We start from the raw sequence: 12784 nt of genomic DNA, 5'->3' as shown, positions 1-12784 counted from the left end.
GGAGTACTCGAATCTGGATCCAGTATTAATCTCAATTATTCGGGTCGCATACTGAAATTATACGCTCGCCACAAAGAGTTAATTTATCGACGAAAATTACAGTTTCGATACTATTTTCCACTGTGCATGCCGTGAAACCTAGATCGGCCGTACCGTATGTTGCTTTTAATTCAGTGCACATCGCTTCTTATTTGCATGTTCTAGTGCTAGGTCAAGGTGGTTGTTTGATTGCAAGACAACTCCTAGTTCTGAAAACAATGATTAGATTCTTTATTCGTCGCAGTGGAATCAAAGTATGTTAAGTCCGTTTTGCACAATTCGAGAAATTTTTCTTAACGTGAAGTTTTCATCTTCTTTCAACCATATATTGGCTTGGATTAACTTTGAAAAACTGAGACAGACATAACCATGGCCAAGATATGACCGAAAAAAGTTCAAAATTTTCGAAAAGTTGATTTTTTTCAAGTTTTAAAAATGAACCGTTGATATTTGAGAACTGGACATAAGCTACTTTGATTCCACTGCGACGAATATGCATTGTCGGCATTCATAAATAATATTCCTTTTGCTATAATCAATTCCCCTCACTCCTGCAGCTGCATCATCTCCAATATTCACCATCAGCTGGATGAGAATGAACTACTACGCTATAAGCTCCCCGTGGTTGCCGGGAAAACGGAAAAGATCGTAGCATGTCTCAGCTGTACACTTCAGACTTTTGCTATTGTGGCTGCTTTTTTAACGCAAGGGCGTGGCATGGTGGCTTCACAATGTTGTAGAAATAGTCCATCTTCGTGTGATCTTACGCAAATTCGTACATTTTTCATCTATAACTACGACATCTCGTACATTAATCAAATTGTTATTTGAGCACGTCATATCGAGCGTAATATTTCGAGTTTTATCGGAATCAACAGTAATTTTTAATATGTTGGAAATGGAGCAAACGACTGAGCGTCTGTCCCATGCATATAGGACTTATAATTGTGAGAAAAAATCCTGATCCACCCTCTAAGCAGCTTCCGATAGTTGAGTTTATTGTTAATCATTCATTTCAAAACACGACAAGATCGCGATACAATGAAAAGCTCGGAATATATCGAAACGACTTTGAGTAGTCTTTGAAATCAGGCACCCACCTGGGCCTAGGCGATGTAAAGAAGAGCATGGACACTTAATCACAAGTAATACAAGGACAAACGACAAGATAGAGACATGTGTCAGAAAGCGGGTTCGGCGATCAAGTCTATTTATTAGTGTTCATTCAGTAGAAGCTGCTTGTATATGTAAGAATTTTCACGTGGCGTTGTAATGCTTCGCGCAGTTTAATCTTCCGTATGCGGTCTACTTGAACGATTCATTGTGATACGCAGCACCGATCTGCAGATGTTGTTGTTCCGCGCGCGCGCACTTGATAGCCAGGTACACCTGTTCTGGGTACTTGAAACGCAACGGTTACGTTAGCAGTTGAGGTAGAAGGGGCGCTAAACAAACTGTGGCCAACTTCGAACTGTGATTTTGTACACCGTAAAGTACTAATCGAAACGTGCTCTGTATCCTAAGCCGTTTTGATGAATTAAATGATGGGGTGGAGTGGTTACGTTAAATATCGGAAAACACAGGTTGCGTGTAGCTTCGACACGATTTGAAATGTTTTTATTACACTATCCATACAGTAGTTTGTACACGAATATCGAATTTCACGTATAATTCCATCTATAACTGGTTGACCAATACCGTTTTCACTTTACAGCAGTGTTTCAATACATTACACTTCATTCTCATCAGTTGTCCGTTTTACGCGATCTTATTTTACTTTTAATGCAATGTACTGTACAATACACTGAATAATTTGCACATGCTTGTTATTAACATGTTATGATCGAAATATTCGTGCTGATGTCTTTATTGTATTTTCCTTTTTTGCAGTCTTGAGGAATTTTGAATTGATGAAACTATTGATTGACCGAACGGGACTCTCCTGACGCCCGTTTAGGTTGAACCAATTTACAGACAACACGTTACGCTTTGCGTCAGAGTCACAACTTTGTATAAATTTCAAGAAAAACTTGATTCAGAAATAAAATCGAGCTAGGCACTTCCTATTCCAAAGCAATCGTAGGCTTCTTCACTGTGGTGCATTATGCATGTAAAACCTCGTCATCCTCATTGTGTAGTTTACCGCACTGTCCGACAATGTACACTGTAGGTACACTGTACAAGTGTAGATGTACAGTGTACTGTACAGTAGGGCTGTTCAAAAATAACTTTTTTTCTTGAATCTTGCTGGTTACTTGATTAAATCGTTAGGTTGCCTTAAAAAACGACGCATACCAAATTTGAATTCATTCCGACAAATATTCGCGGGTTACGTAGAGTTTGAAAATTTTGGATTTGCCCAAAAACGCAAAAAAAAATTTTTCTCAAATATTTTTGCCAACCCCATGAAATTGTTGGGCTGTCTTCAAAAACTATGCAAAACAAATTTGACTCAATTCCAAGCCGTAGAAGCGGAGTTATTCCAGTTTTTCGGTAATAATTCTTGGATTATCCACCAATCAAGGATAATCCCAGAATTATCGAATAAAAACTGAAATAACTCCGGTTCTACAGCTTGGAATTGAGTCAAATTTGTTTTGCATAGTTTTTGAAGACAGCCCAACAATTTCATGGGGTTGGCAAAAATATTTGAGAAAAATTTTTTTTTGCGTTTTTGGGCAAATCCAAAATTTTCAAACTCTACGTAACCCGCGAATATTTGTCGGAATGAATTCAAATTTGGTATGCGTCGTTTTTTAAGACAACCTAACGATTTAATCAAGTAACCAGCAAGATTCAGGAAAAAAAGTAATTTTTGAACAGCCCTACTGTACAGCTATTCGTTGCGCTAATAATCATGATCGTTGATTGATTGGTTGTTGCTTAACAATGAACAATTACTGAGAGATCACACGATATGATCACATATTCATATATCTGGTCTTAGTGCACAGATGGAGTTAGTAATTTAAGGATTTTCCATACAGATTTGTATTGGATAACGCCCTTTTCAGATCGGTGACGCCGCTAGGGAGCGCTGAATCGCACTGTTTTACCATTGATTTACAATATGTACAGCGTTTTATTCACGCTGAAACTAATTTTGATTGCCTATGCCTATGGACGAATGTTCATCCGAACAATTTATGTGGGGTAGGGCTACTTGTAATGACTTGTGTAAGATCGTTTGCGATGAAAGTACCTGATAATATGGCAAAGTGTCAGATAATTATATGTGAATATGAACACAGACTGAGTCATACTTCCAATTTTGATGAGAGAGAGAGAGAGAGAGAGAGAGAGATGATATTCTTTCTCGCCTGCACCATCGAGATGCTTTGGCGACGGAGTTGCGATACGGCCCCATGAGGTCATCTAGTCTGCGCCCCCGTTTCTTTCTCCTCCATGCTATCCGTGATTGCTGAGCGTGAAGAAGGAAAGACGATATCGAAATCTCCAATACAGCAGGGTTGTAACCAAGTCGAGTCATTTTCGATTCACTGCCGAGTCCAAGTCAGGAAAAAACGGGTCAGGTCCGAGTCATAGTGTTGAGACTCGAGTCTAAGTCACAGTGTTCACTGTTCATTATCGAGTTCAGGACATCAGGCTCAACTCTCTACTTAAAACCCTTGGGTGCTATAAAAGGCCTCGCATTCATAATATGTACTAATTCTTCTCACTCCTAGCATTTTTATACATATAAAAGACAGCCTCTGGGCCTAATTCTAACGTTTTGTTCCCCATACACAAAACTTCAATCAAGTTTTAAAGTATGTCTCGAGTCATGCGCAACGACCCGAGTACAAGTCGAGTCAATACACAAATTGAATGAAGTCGAGTCATTTTTCATGTTTAAGAAACTGAATCGAGTCAAGTCGAATCAACGCAAGATTACAACTTGAGTCGAGTCATGACGCGATTGCGACACGATTCCCGGAAAAGCATAAGCAAGTGCAGTACTGCTCTGTGTAATGTTTTATATCTTCCGCCGATAGGTGGTGCTGTAGGCCAATAAGTTTTTTGTTTTGTAATATTCATGGTGCCTGTCGACTACTAGGGTCATTTACACTAGGCCGATATTCTTTATTTTTGATTCCGTATCTGCCGACTTGTAGCGCGGCCCACTTCTAGGCTTTTGTAAGACACCGCTTATGCGGATGAGATGGCGAGGAGGAGCCTAGATAAACCTCCAACACTTATGTAGGAATTCTGGAGTCGACCTCGGACGGACTCGGATAGGATTCGGACCGGATGTTGCGCAATTTTGAGACAGTCGGATCGGATTCGGATTCTATTGCAAATTTTGTTTCGGATATTTTCGGTTAGTTGTAACTTCTGCTTCGGATGTTATTGGATAGTTCTGACCAGACTTGACGTGATTTCATGCCAAAAGAAAAAAATCATCAGCACGACAACCAAATACCAACAGTAAACACGTTCTGATAAGACTGGTGACACTCCAAAGTTGTTCTATCAAAGGTTCAAGCAAATAACCCAAAAACTACTCGCAGCGCAGCAGGATTCTTTGGAAAAGTTATTCGATTCGGATTTTCGGATTCTGGACGGCATTATTCGGATTCGCATGGATTTTGGGTTGACATTAGTAGGATTCTGACGGATAGTTCCTCAGAGACTCGAGCTGTCGGACGGATTCGGGTTCCCAGAAGCAATATCTGCTCATCACTGACTCGAACCCACAACCTATTGGTGTTGTAGCTGTGGATTATACCACTACGCTATCTCGCCACTAAAAGACCAATAAGTATTTTATCATCTATTGTTTTCGCGGCAGCAGCGCTCTGCACCAGGGGTCAACAACAAGCGGCTCGCGCGGTCATATTTTGCGGCGCGCCACGTGCTTTGAGATTTCAGAAGAACGCTTAGTAAAGCATTTTGAAATGCTGAGATTGATTTCAGTAAAAAATATCGGTGTTGTTGTTCTTCAAAATAATCTGTTCTCCTGCCCCCCAAATCACTATTCCTTACTAGCTGATACGGTCTCGGCTATGGTAATAGAATTTCATGGAGAAATATTTTGCTGATTTTAATGGGATCATTGCCTTGACGCGCAATGGCCATGACATTGTCGAGATCGAGAGACGCCAGAAAACGACTCGAAGCTTCCCCACAGGATCAAGCCTTACGAGGAGATAGTTTTCCAACGAATACCGCGTCTATCTATGTAGCTAACCCCATTATCGATTCTTTAGCTGCTGAAAAATGTTATCCCGTATCCTTCGCAGCTCATAGCTCAAAAAAGAATGAAAGTGACGACCATGATATTTTTTGTTGTATTTGTTGTTCTTTGATAAAATAATATTTCTTATGTGGTAACTAAGCCCGTCGCCCATGTTAGAGAGCACAGCGTTGTACTGACGTAAAGCTTCAAAAACTTGGTTGTTAATCTGTGTGGCCTATGTTATCTTGATATTGAATTCATATGAACCGCGGCCTCCACGAAATTAAAAAAGTGGCACGCGACCAATGTTCTACACGATAATATTTGTTAAGTATAGACTAGATTTCAGTGATTTACAAATTGACTTCCGCCACAGATTCTCGGATGTGCCGCGAGTCTTTTTTGAATTTTGAAAAAGAAGTGTATAAATGCACGAGAAGTAGTCTTTGATTCGTTAACGCTCATAGTGAATCGACTCATAACATTCCGTAATTCATGAGCGCATTGTCTGGACATCATTGCACAGTAACATTTTTTCGGTTTGTTTCTTCGAATTTGCTGTTAACAGCTTTAAATGGGCAGTTCTCCACCTAGAAGCAACGAATCAAGCATCTTTATGTATTATTAGTACGGCGATTTTTTTTACCTAAAAACGAAAGATTTTAATTTAAAAAATCAAATTTTTGACATTTTTTTACCTTAAAAATCTTAATTTTGACCAAATTTGACCTAACGCATGCAAATTAGGTGTTTTCCCACATAATGTTTGAATTGTACTACTTATTCTCATTTCTGGTTGGAACTGTCTGTCCTTACGAAGTAGTTTGGCCTGAAAATAAACTTTTTTGCCTCAAAAACTGACAAATCTTTTCAATATTTTCATTTGAATGTTTATGATTCACAGTGAGCAGACAATGAGCCGTCTACAAAGGTAGGCTAAAAGCTGTAAAATATCAAATGATAAGTTGATGGACAGTGCAAAATCTACGATACAAACGAAATGCAGGCTGCAAAAAAGTTTTAACTTTGTGAACAATTTTGACATTTTTTTATCTAACGCTACAATTTCGACTTAATTTTGACTTTTTTGACATGTCAAAATAAATATCGCCCTAAATATTAGTCAAAACCTTCGCGGCAATGTTTGAAAAACCCAAACACCCGGTTTCTACAGATAGTTTGTGAAGGGTTGACCTTTTGTAAACTTTTTAAGTCAACTTTGGCGGTGGTTCCAGAAAAAAAACAAGTTTTCACGAGCAGTTTGTGTCGGGTTGACCTTTTTCCGTTTCGCTGTCTAATCGTCTAAAACTCAAACCAAAAAAGAGGGCGGCATGCGAAAAAAGAGTACTTTTGGGCGTCCAATCAATTAATCAATCAATAATCGTCGGATTACATTTTCATAGGCCCAAGACACTCACAGAATGTACGTACAATGCGATATACAAGACACAACGCGATGTAATGAACAGATAGGAGGATGCCAACACGACCAGACGAGGTCTCTTCATCTGGCATCCACCTCGGCCTCGTGCCTGATGGCACAGTCTTTTCGATACGTCGGTCATTTTAGTCGCTCTTTCTTGCTCTTGACTTTCCTTCATTTTTCATCGGGTATATTTTCTGGGAAAACATTTCACTTTTATTAAAAAAGAGGACAAAACCTTCTAAAAGCGGACATATGGTATCCCCACTTTAGCGCTACTCTCTTTTAGGCTCTTTTAAATTCACTGCTTGAACATCAGATTCAACGGCGATGGGCACAAAAAACTTCCGACACGTAGATTGCAGAGTCAATACCAAACACTGCTACTTATTCAAAGTACTCAGTATTTTGACTACTTCCACCACATCTTCATGTGCCTATGATTCTTGGCTACGTACTTGCATGAAAACTGCTATGTAGAGTACACTCGAAAGGCATAACCACCGAGTAATTAGAACGGCAAGATAGATTGGTGTATGCATTGCATGTGCACAGACCGTGTGTATCTATACTTCATGAGTCGGTGTATATGCCGTAAAAACATCAATGCCAAAAATACATAACGTCTTCTTCCTATTTCTAAATAGTGCAATAGGCAACCGTCCCTGCTTACAGCAGGTGTCCAGATGCACCCTTTTAGTTTATTTCATGTCCAATGCTCCGAAGTTCTGTAAATGCGCCGTAAGCTAGATGTCATATCGGCGTTATCGGTTCTGTACCAATATATACCGAGAAAACCATTAACGAGAATGGATATTACCGAGAATGGACAGGGACACCACCGAGAATGAACATTACCGAGAATGGCTAATGTCAAGAATCTAACTTACTGAGAAGGCGTTGTCGAGAAATTTATATATGAGAATCGACACCGAATGTGGCAAAGCCGTCATGCACATACACACGACCCGTAGGTTACATAAGCATAACATGCCAGCATTGCATACATTGCATTCTCGGTACTTTCCATTCTCGGTAATGTCCATTCTCGGTGGTCTCCATTCTAGGTAATGGCATTCTCGGTATTGACCGGTCACCGGCGTTATCGGTTTCATTGATATCAGCTAAAAATTCGATGAAGGTCAGGATCTGTACCCACGATACAATAATTTTCATCGATATTAGTGGCAAATGGAGTGAAATTACGACTAAATCGAATCTCGCTAATCGTTTCAGATCACGAGAATTAGCCTAATATTCGAATCAGATTCGAGTACCCTCCCCTACAATCTACACCATGTCCGTTGGCCACTTTTTGTGGAATCCTATGATAAATTAGCGTCACGCAGACTTGGAAAGACTCGGACATCGCCTTGTGTTTTGTGTACCGCATTGTACATTGTGTGTGTGTTGGATAAAAAATAAATAATATGGCGATTATTACGATTACGACAACTAGACATTTCTAGTTGGATAAAACTAGACTAATAAGAGCGAGATGACGATAATCTAAATTGTAAAATGTTTCTATACTCGCAATTTAATTCTAATCTAACTTCTTGTTTTCCTGAAAATGCTACAACAGAGCTGTATAGTGCGAAGCGAACCATGCTCGCTGCCATTCGTATGCTTGCGAGAATATATTCTGATTTGATAGTAACTGAACTTGGTTTTTGTTGTATTTCTCTGTAATTAAGAATTCAATTCAATTTCCAAGTTTTTGCGAGTTCAGTAGTTCTAATTCTAATCATCCTAATCATATTCTGAAAAGTTGAAACTGTTCTAGTTGTCCAGCTATGCTGTCATGGTGACGCCACTAACCAACACCTGCACGCACATGCCGCATCACGCCAGAAGCATGCCAGAGAGAGAATCGCACACATGATCTAATCACGTTGCGTTGCTGCGTTAAGATATTCGCGAAACTGGTTTCAACTCTGCGTGCAAGTCTTGCGCAAAGATATCGCAAGCGAGATTCGATCTGTTGCAGGCAGCTTATACCACAAGAATCACAATGTGTAAACTATATGATGTGGGTGAGCGTTGAAGTATTCTAAAATTGTTGGAATTCGCTCGCAGAGTTCACATACCATGATTATGAGGGGTCGAAACCAATTTGAAGTTAAACTTTGCGCTTCAAATGTTCTCACCGTTATGCAAAGTTCACATGCCATGATTATGAGGGGTCGAAACCAATTTGAAATTGGACTTTGCGCTTCAAATGTTCTAACCGTTATGTAATGTCTATAGATACTCTGCACAGCATTGATTTGTGGAAGGTGATATACTAACTCACCCGCAGAGGTGGTCAAAGTATATACAGTGTTGCTATTGAAGTAGAAGTAGTAGTAATAACGCCCAAAATTTGCTACTCAATTACGCGTAAAAGTACCGATTTACGTGATATGCCAAAAAGTAATTCGAGTGGAAATATAAAATCATGGGTGTGAAATTTAGTCAAGTAAGTAGGCTACTTCAATATGTAGTGGCGAGATGGCGGAAAGTGGTATGATCTACAGCTGCAACACTGATGGGTTGCGGGTTCGAGTATGATTCCGAATTCCTACCAAAGTGCTGGAGGTTTATCTAGGATCCTCCTCGTCTCGTGATCCGCGTCAGTGGTGTCTTATAAAAGCCTAGAAGTGGGCCGTGCTACAAGTCGGTAAATAAGGAATCAAAATAAAGAACATTGGCCCGGTGTAAAATGACCAATGCAGTCGGAAAGCCATGAATATCAAACAAACAGAAAAAACTTCAAAATGTAGGTCTGGTAAATGGGTCGCACACTTTCAGAAATTAATAGAATATATGGCTACTTCTGAAATTGCAAGACTTTCATCGTAAAAGTGATTGAAACTTATCACAAAACTACTTTCTGGTTTCAAAATACACAGCATCTAAAATAAGTAGTTTAGCCTAAAAAAAAACGTTTGAATAGAAGTGGCAGAATAATTTGAAAACATAATGACCGGACTATTTTCAGTAAACAGTTGAATAATATAGTAATATTGAAATAAACCAAAATATTTTCGGCCGACACTCGCCAGAGGGGTGTCCGGTCAATACCGAGAATGCTATTACCGAGAATGCTATTACCGAGAAGGACAAGACCGAGAATGGACATTACCGAGAATGGACAATACCGAGAATGGACATTTCCGAGAATGGACACCACCGAGAATGGACATTACCGAGAATGCAATATATGCAATGCAGGCATATTATGGATATGAACAGGTCGTGTGTAGGGCTGGGCAAAATCGAGTACCTGAGTGATTCGATTCTGAATCACCTAATATGCTTCGAGTCGAGTCGAGTAATCGAGTATCACCCAATATTACGTCATAACAGAATGTAATACGCCAAAGTTCAAATGAATACCGTTTATGCCACTATAAAGAACATACTGCCTGTTAGCCGCCAAATAGATGATACTTTGATATTTTTCGACCATACCGATTTCATTCCACTTTGTGACAATGTTGTGGAATAATCGTGACTTCGGAATTGTGCTACGTCCAGTAATCTTCGTAGCTTGTACTATATCAGGGGTGGCCAACCTTTTCGGCCAAAGGGCCACATTTGATTGACGAACTATTGCGCGGGCCACTAGCCGCACGAAGCGCTAAATTTTTTCGAAGTTCATAGGTCAATAATATTGTCACTTGACTATATTGCGGGCCTGCTGTATATCGCTGGGCTCAGTTTGCAAGGACTGGACTATTCGGCGCCTGGACAGTGGACATATCGATATCGAAAGCTTCTACCAACATGCGTAAATCATTTTGTGCCTAAAGTTTTATAGTCGACGGTCTTTATGCGAGCGCAAACGCAAGGTCGCATATGTTGAACGACACTTTGTCTCGTAATCGCGAATATAGTGAGACTCAATCTGATACATTATGCGTTCTTTCATTTTCACAAAGGGGTAGAACGGGGCCTACGATAACTTATCGTCTAAGTTATAGTAGGCCCCGGGTAGAAATATTAAAGGCAAGAAATCTCGTGACAACATATATGTTGCGCGAATAAGAGTGTAGAAAATTTTTACTTTTGATAAATCTATCGCAAATTATTCTGCTTGATTGTAGTGTACGAAGATCTACCAAAATGTGACTGGCTCATCGATCTGCCAATGCGTTGAAACTGATATTTTAGTCTTCACGTCTCAAGTGTTGCGGCCAGACTAATCACATTTTTAGTTGTCCATGCAAGTTCACAATCTGTGCAATCCATTTTTGAAAATATTACTAATTTTGGAAATTACCTCGCGGGCCACTCAAAACCTTCTCGCGGGCCACATGTGGCCCGCGGGCCACGGGTTGGACGGCCCTGTACTATATGTTTGGTATGCTAAGGTACCGCCAATCAAGGATTCAAGGCTTCTAAAGTGAAAATTAGTATTAAAACGACAATTCTAATTGATAAATTAACTTTCAGTGGCAAGAAGCGTACAATTTCAGTACTCGAAAAAATCGTATTTTGCTACTCGACTCGAATCATCAAAATTAATACTCGATTCAGATTCGAGTACTCGAATCATTGTGCCCAGCCCTAGTCGTGTGTGTGCATCACGGCGTTGCCACATTCGGTATCGATTCTCAAGTATAAATTTCTCGACAACGTCCGTTACATTAAGCTAGACTTTTAGCATTGGCCATTCTCGGTAATGTCCATTCTCGGTAATGTCCGTTCTCGGTAATGTCCATTCTCGGTAATAGCATTCTCGGTAATAGCATTCTCGGTAATAGTATGGAACCCGCCAGAGGTAATTGTCAGCAATTAGTATGGAGGAGTGAAAAGAGCATTTGCATATCAACAATCTTATCGATCCTATAATCTCTTCAATTCGTTGCTGACGACTACCCCTGACGAGTGTCAGCCGAAAACAGTCAGGTTTATTTCAATTTGAATATAATGCGCAACTGTGTATTGAAGTTCTAAGAGTCTTTTCAATTTCATTATGTCGATGGACTCGTGCTGCAAAAGTCCTTGATTTCGTGTTAGACACCAAATAATTTTTATCAAATCTCCTTGCAAACGTTACAAATGATGTAATGTTAGTGTAATGTATTAAATTGTTGTCTCTTACCTCTTCCCAAAATTATTCTGAAAGTAGTTTTGCTAAAAAGCATGCGGTCTCAGGGATCACCTTACAATTCCCGGTACCGGAAGGCGTAACAAGACTTATAGCGGTTTCGCTTTCTGGTTTCGGGTTCGATATTTGTCGGTCAAGTAATTGAAACGCGCATATCTTAACGGATACCGCAGTCTTCAGCAAATAGATCTTTATGAAATGGACCACCTACAGATTGGGTGTAGGAGGCACGGGCTTATGCGTTTTGACGCTGTCCTGGGGCGCATGCGTCTTCGATATCATACGCATGAGGGCTAGAGAACAATAGAGTTCCGCAAGTATCGCAATGAATTTACTTGAACTTCATTAGTACTCAATGGATCGATCTCCAAGACATCCGGTTAAGAATCGTGTCGTGTTTAGAAATAGTAAATTATAGTCACTGATGCTAATCAAGTGGAAAATTGAAGTATCTTTTCTATCTGCCGGAAAATAGTCAATGTAAAATAGCCGAAAGAATGAAGTTTTACGGCTGCGGTACCGGTACCGTACTGATTGCATGAGGTAGAGATTCGGAATTTAAAGACAACAAACTCACCTCGCTGGTAAAATGTGACATTTCAAGGTTGTTCCGAGTCGAATTCGTAGGATTCTGATAGAATATAACGCGTAAAAACCGCCGACAGGGCATTGTCGCAAAGGTTAGCCGCCTGTTTATTTAGGATCTACGTTAGGACCAAAATGGCTATAGTGATGTTACAATGGCGCGACGAAACAATACCTTCACACCTCCCGTCCTTCTATGTTCTTTGGTATACCAATCGCACGACAACCAAATGTTCAACATGAAACATAAATATCGTGACCATTGTCCAGAATGGCAAACAGCATTCATGAAGCATAATGGAATATAGAATAAGCGAGAGGTACGTGAACAGGTGGAATTGCAAAGAGGAAATATCAAACCCGAGTCAACCGGGGTCTTTTTAATTTGACTCCAGAGGCGCGGCGGTAAATACGGAGGAATCTGAGACGCGCTATTAATTAGCTGGCAGTCACGTTGCCG

This window comes from Botryllus schlosseri, chromosome 2, assembly GCF_051294905.1.
Source record: "Botryllus schlosseri isolate E-star chromosome 2, Bs_hap1, whole genome shotgun sequence".
Taxonomy (NCBI): domain Eukaryota; kingdom Metazoa; phylum Chordata; class Ascidiacea; order Stolidobranchia; family Styelidae; genus Botryllus; species Botryllus schlosseri.
The sequence above is the reverse complement of the archived record's forward strand: the minus strand, read 5'-3'. Positions refer to the sequence as shown.